Source organism: Psammomys obesus, unplaced genomic scaffold (assembly GCF_907164565.1).
Source record: "Psammomys obesus unplaced genomic scaffold, mPsaObe1.curated_primary_1811, whole genome shotgun sequence".
NCBI lineage: Eukaryota > Metazoa > Chordata > Mammalia > Rodentia > Muridae > Psammomys > Psammomys obesus.
In genome coordinates, this window is record NW_026592710.1 from 2,530,349 (window position 1) to 2,537,399 (window position 7,051).

General features: G+C 56.0%; 1 protein-coding gene across 1 annotated transcript in view; it reads left to right on the forward strand.

Annotated features, from left to right (window-relative positions):
• Nucleotides 1–6,386: 6,386 nt before the first annotated feature.
• Ajap1 (adherens junctions associated protein 1) overlaps nucleotides 6,387–7,051 on the forward strand; it is a 107,076-nt gene continuing 106,411 nt past the window's right edge. The window contains exon 1 of the mRNA XM_055615217.1: nucleotides 6,387–6,440. The gene's annotated coding sequence lies outside the window, so the exon portion shown is untranslated. The remainder of the gene's footprint in view (nucleotides 6,441–7,051) is intronic.

Below are 7,051 nucleotides of genomic sequence, written 5' to 3' on the forward strand. Positions count from 1 at the left end.
CACCCAGCCACACATGGTCATCCAGCCACACATGATCATCCAGCCACGTGTTCATGCGCCCAGCCACACATGGTCACCCAGCCACACATGATCATCCAGCCACACATGGTCACCCAGCCACACATGATCATCCAGCCACACGTGGCCACCCAGCCACACATGGCCACCCAGCCACACATGATCATCCAGCCACACATGATCACCCAGCCACACATGATCATCCAGCCACGTGTTCATGCGCCCAGCCACACATGGTCACCCAGCCACACATGGTCATCCAGCCACACATGGTCACCCAGCCACACATGATCATCCAGCCGCACGTGGCCACCCAGCCACACATGGCCACCCAGCCACACATGGCCACCCAGCCACACATGATCATCCAGCCACGTGTTCGTGCACCCAGCCACACATGGTCACCCAGCCACACATGGCCACCCAGCCACACATGGCCACCCAGCCACACATGATCATCCAGCCACACGTGGCCACCCAGCCACACATGGCCACCCAGCCACACATGATCATCCAGCCACGTGTTCATGCGCCCAGCCACACATGGTCATGCATCCATACATGGTCACCCACCCACACGTGGTCATGTGTCCACACGGGGTCATTCAGCCATGTTCAACCCTGGAGTACAGCCTCCAACCTCAGCCCCACGCTTCCCAGCACTGCCCTGATCAGGACAACCCCCTGGCCAGATGTGAGTCTGGGAATAAGTGAGTGGCCACCTGACTCTGGCCTTGGTCTCTACCATGGACTGCTAGGAAGTTGAGATTATACATGTGGAAAGCCTCTCAGGAGGGTTGAGCTGACAGACAGAAGTGAACTTCAGGCCCACTGGGGGAAACATCCTGGGGTCTGTCTTTCACAGACCCATCTGTAAGTGACAGGTGGCCCTCCCTTCACCCATGTTCTGGAAACTGCTCCGCATGAGAGATCAGAGACTCTGAAAGGGCAGTGCTCAAGGAAGCGGCTTTTCTGCTGAATTACTTTCTAGATTGGCAGAGAGCGGCCCAGATGCCACTTGAGGAAGTGCGTGGGAAGACAGACTCTGGCAATTACTGACCAAGAAAGAGGCCACAGAGGGTTAGCTGTTCTTGGATGTGCTGAGAATGGTTCTTGGCATGGCCTGAGCATCAACCAAATGGCAAAAATTGGTGATGATGATAATGGTAGTGGTGATGGAGATGATGGATACAATGACTGTGGCAGATGATGGCGATGTTCATGGTGACAGTGATGTAGATGATGGCTATGATGCTCAATGGAAATGTTAGTGATAATGATGGTGCTGAGGATGACAATGGAGGTGATACTGACCCTGATGAGCCCAGTGGTGATAGTGATTATGGTAATGCTCGTTCTGATGATGTCAATGGTAATGAAGGTTATGGTGGTAATGGTGATGATGATAGTGATGGTGATGATGACAGTGACGAGGCTGATTTTTATTGACTGATCACAGTGTTCTTTTCCGTGTAGAGGAATAATTACCAAAGATGAATCCTCTTGCCATCTTGGATTCAGATGTGAACCACTTACCCCACAGATCATCAGCCAACTCTGTATGGCAGTGGTATAGCCAGGAACTTGTACCAGGGGCAGGTGCTAAAATCAATGTGAATGGTCCTGGTGTTGAGAGTCAAGGCTCTGTGGCTGCAGCTGGAAGGGAAGAGCTGAACAGACTACCAAGAAACAGCTGCCTTTCTCCTCACGGTCTGTCAAGTTTGGGGCCTTGAGGATGAGAAGACACAAGTTCTCTTCTTGAAATGTTGGCACTGGAGAGTGTGGAGCGATTGGATATCTGTCTGGAGAGCTTCCGGCTCACCCTCTGTGATGCTCATGCTTCCGCATCCCACTGGTATATCAGCACCCTGCTGGCATCAGCTTGGCGGTGTGATTTGCCTCAGCCAATGAGAGGTGAATAGAAGTGATCTTACCGCTTCCCAGAGGACACTGTGGACTGTGCGTGGGCTCCATCGCTGAGCTCATCATTTGCACTGAGGCTGGAGATGCAGTGAAGGTTTCATCCCGGTTAGGTCTTAGAGGTGTGAGCAGGTCTGTGTTGGCTACTGAAAGCCATGACCATGAGCAGGAACTCAAACCTGGCTGAGTCTTGTGCTGAACTCTGGGGGCGGGGCATTGCTCTTTTGAATGAAGGAAATCCGGTCTGAGCTGGCCAGTGGGCTGTATGAACTGAGTCAAAAGAGACAGGGGCAGTGCAGACTCTAAGCTAGGGCCACACTCTGCTGCCTCTGCCTGGAGCCAGGACTGTGAGAGGCTCATGGCAGCGCCCTCTACTGCTCCTCACCCCATGCCCAGGCACTTCAGGTCTTGTCTCCACAGCTCAGGCTCCATAAACCCCTCAAGTGCATGTTCCCTTCCCAGTCAGTGGGAATGCCAAGGATGAGAAAGGGGGCCACAGGACTCACTCCTGCCCAGCCCTTTGTTTTCTGCATAAGGACAGCCAAGTGTCTTCTTCCTCATGCCCTGGGTTGCCTATGCCTTGCCATCTTCATGGCTTGGCTAAGAGCCTATCCTGAGTTCCTAGAGAAGGCCTGCATCCCTTCCAGGACCCTTGCAAAGTCTCAGAGCATTCTGGGGAATTGAGGAGGGAAGGGCTTTCCCTTTAGTTTCTACCCCAGATGGTCTCTGGGTCCTAATTATTTTTGCTATTCTTTCTCCCTGTGGTTGTCTTCTCCTGGCTGGCCTGTAGTTAGAGACTCCTGCCTCCCTTCCATTCCACACCATCTTACACCAAGGCTGCACAGTACCTGGAAGCTTGGAGAAACAGACAGACTGCGACATGGGGCACTTGTGACAGTGAAGAGACGCGAGTATTCACTGAGCACCTTCCCCAGGGAACTTCTCCAGCTCTCCAGATGTGGTTCCCAGCCTGCATCTGCCCACCCCAGAGCCGCTCACTTTCTCTTCTCTCCAGCATCAGCTCCCTACCCCTACCAGCCTAGTAGTGCCAGGGACACACTTTCCAACTACGCCACTTTGCGAGGCAGATGGGTCCTCTTTCCCATCATTCCTTTTCATTTAAATAGAAAAGATGAGGCTGTTGTCTAGAGAAGCCTGAAAGCTCTTCAACAAGGGATGTGTTCCTGCCGGGATGGAATGGACAGCCCTCTTTGCTCCTGCAGCAGGACTCAGAACACTGCTGTCTTCTGTTCAGCACACAGCAGATTGGCAGACGAGGCAGGAGAGGCTCTGAATTTCCTTTGCTGGCCCTGAGCTGTAAGCAGCCTGCCCTGAGAGGCATTTTGTGGGTGGGAGTGCGTGCCATCTCCACTCCTATCTCTGACAGGCTAGTCTGGCTCCTGCCTGAGCTCAGCAGTGAGCAGCCTCACCGGAGACAGGAGACAGCGAGGATGACAGCAAGGATTCCAAGGCCCCCCGGCACTTTTGGGGGAGCTAGCAAGGCAGGGAGGGTGGGAAAGACACCTGTGTGAATGGGGAAACTTATAATGATTTTAATCAGCATTTTCCTTCCATTTAAAACCCCAAACCTAGCTACTTAATCAAATGTCATGCTTAAGACACATTTACCTCCTTTGGAGAAAAATGAACAATGGCAGCTCAATTTGGCTTTGGATGGGTTTTAAAAATAGTCAAGTCTGGGAAGGCCATTAGGTAAATGGCCTCAGAGAGCTTCAAGGAGGACCTCCTGCAGGGCTGCCGCTCCTTTGTTGAGAAACTGGAAAGGGAGAGGTGAAGACGGCAGCCTGTGGTGTGCTGGGCACTTCCAGGCCTGGATATCTGCCGGGCAGAGGAGAAACTGCCCGGAGAGGCCCTGGGCCTCGCACAGACAGCTGCAGGAGGAGGCCCTGCCTGTGCACACCGGGGCCGACAGCTGTGTGGGTGTGTGTGGGAACATGCATATTCGTGTTTGTGCCTGTGTGTGTGCGTGTGCACCTGTACTGCAGCACAGAAGTGCGCGCACACACGTGTGTGCGCATGTATGTATCTGTGTATTAGGTGGAGTGGCACGTCCTTCCCCCACCCCAGCGAGCTCTCAAGGAGACAAACAGATCAGCAAGCTACATGAGAGCCTGGAATTCTAGGGAACAGGTCCACGTGGGGAAGTGGAAGTGTTATTGTTTTTTCACCTGTAAAATAATCTGGATTTTTTTTTTTAACCAAGAGGTTAAAAAAGCAAAGAAATAATACACAATGGCTTGTCTTGGGGAGGTTTGGATGCGAGTTATCCTAGGGAAACTAAAGTTGTGGGCTGAGGTCCCAGGTCCTAAGAGGCCTGATGGGGGAAGGCTCTCCTCTCAGCCTAACGGAGAGGTCCCATGTGTGTTACTGTGTTCTGTCCATTTTTCCTGGAGCCTTCTGTAGTCTAATATTCCCATCTTTCCTTGCTTCTATCCCTGTCCTGTTGGTCCAGCCTCTCCCGGTTAGGATAGTGTCTTGAAACATGGGCAGGAGAATTCAATCTGGGCTTAGTTAACTCTCACTGAAGTTGAACATTTTCTCAAGTCATAATGGCCGGTGGCAGGCTGAAGGCTGGGTGTTACCAGTGACACCAAACACAAGCCAACTGCATTTTGTCGGCAACTTAGGTTGCATGTGTCTCAGCGTGCATCTGGCTGCCAGGTTTATTGGTGTTTGCACTTGCTTATTTAATGATCAACAACATGCATTTTTATTTCACACATCTGCTGCAGTGATCCTTCTCTGGGCATGTGCTGGGGATTGAACCTAGGATCTCAGGCTTTCCTCCAGCTGCATCCCAACCCTGTGCCATTGATCTTTGAGAATATATTTCAGTAACATCGTAAGTTTAAGGGGAATGCATTTACCACGTTCTAAGAGGACAGTGGGTCTTATAAGTCTGTGGGAAGGTCTGGAGAATAAACAGGATCAGAACATCACCCCCAGCTGCCCAGGCTACGAAGTCTCCCCAAGGACTCCTCGGGCTGCTGGAGGGTCCTCCCTTGCAGCACCCCAGATTTTCCGCTAGGTGGCAGCAGTGCAGGCATCTGCTTCTCGGTTAGTGACTTGATCCAGCGAGCTCCGTTAGAACCTCCCGGCCTCCAAGCTTTGTAGGATCATCTCCCTCCAACCCTTCAGAACCAGGCCTCAAGAGGACGACCCAGAAGTGGCCAGGCAATGACAGTGCTGAGTCAGCCAGCTGGACCACAGACAGGCACAAGGCTAGCAAAGGCTGCACATGTGCCTGGCCAACTCCTTCAGTTCAAACGAAGACCTCCAGAGGGAAGGGACTAGACAGGAGTCTTCTAGATGAGAAGCCCAAGAGCCAGAGAGGTTGCCTGACACACCTAGGACCCCAAGACAGTAGCACCCCGTACCCAAGCCAGTCTCTTGCCATCAGGCTACTCTGTTCCCTGACACTTTCCTTGGGTCTTGAGAGGGAAAACGGAACCACCCTTGTCCTGTCCGCCCTGGGTAGGAGAATCTCCAGCCGCTACAAACCTTGTGCTGGAGGCTCAGAGGGAAGGGCCTGCCTGGGTGGTCTGGGACTCTGCTGGCTCCTTCTCCTCCACCAGCAACGATCCCCGAGGCCTCACCCTCTCGGAGGGGGCGACTGCCTGGCAGAAGCCACTGTGAGCATCACTCTGCCACCATAGCTGGCCTCTCTCTGCTGTCCTGGCTCTGGCGCTCCTGTCCAAGCAGGACGGTGGCTGGCTACCGCTCACTTCCCTGGCCCTTGACTTTGCACTCCTCCCCCATGGTGTGTCGAGTTCAATGTTGGCTTTTGTCCCTACGGATCCTAGGGGACTCAGCAGCTCTGGCCTCCATGGGAGCCTCTGCCTCTGTGTCACCTCTCTCAGAGGAAGAGGACCTTAGAGTGCCTGTCTTTCACTAACCAGCCAGGCGGATAAGACCAACCAGGTAGGCACCCGGAAGTGCTGGGATTGGGAGTCGAGTCGACAAGACACAGGAGAGAGCCAGATTCAGAACTCTCTGGCTCCGAGAAGGCAGCAGTTGCCATAAAACGAGGAAGGAGCAGGACACGGCTGGAGGAGGAAGCAGGCTACAACCTTCCCCTGCCTGGACAGAGGCCAGGCACGAGCGATGAGGGTCCCTCTCTGTCCCCCTCGCAGCCCCTTCTCATCACCGGTGCCTTGCAGCTCCGCGGAAGGAAACTTTTCGCACAGCCCCAGCTCCTTAGTCCCGTGAGAACATTCCCTCCCCAAATCATCCCTCCGCGTTCACTGGGTGTACTTAGAACCGGGTCCGAACCTCTTAACTGCTTCGCTTGCCATCTGGTTACCGTGGCAACACCATCCGGAGGCGCCCGGCGGTCCAATCGGAGCCCGCGGCCTCTTTCGAGCCTTTCCCAAGGTAGAGACCAGGACGCGGCCAGGGATGGGGAAGGGGTGGGCCAGGCTCTTGTCTCTGGCGCCGCCCAGGCCACTCGGAACCCAGGACGCCAGTCCAGCTAGAGCGAGGTGGGCTGGCAAGCCAAGCCGGCCGACCGGTTTAGGGGCTCCGACTCCAGGTTGAGGGGCGGGGAAGGAGGGTGACGTGAGCCCGGCCGGGCGGGCGGAGTTGGGACCGGCTCACGGAGGCGGGGGCGAGCGCTCTCGGAGGCAGACGCGCGGAGGGAGGCGGCGGAGCGGCGCGGGCGGCTCTGCGGAGGGCGCGGTGGGCGCGGGCGGCGGGGCCCGGGATCCCCGCGCGCCTCCTCCGCGCGGCGGCGCCGCCGCGCGTCCCCACGCCCAGCGCTCCACGCGCCCTCGCCCCGCGCCTCCCCTGCCAGCCTCCGGGCCGCGGCCGTCTGCAGAGCGAGCGCTCAGACGGAGCTCTCCTGCAACTTGATCCACGGCGGAGCCCGGGGCAGAACCCACTCGACCCGGCGGCGCGTGGGGGCCACCCTCTAGAGCCCTCGGCCGCGCGGATCGCAGCCTCGCAGCTCGGGCTGCAGGCTAGACCCTCGCCCAGTGCGCCGAGCCGCCAGCCCCGCTGTCCGCAGACCCAGAGGGCGAAGCTCCGCTCCTAGGAGTCTCGCGGCCGGCGACAGCTCTGAGAGCGTCCGCCCCGCCGCCGCCCCCGCCGTGTG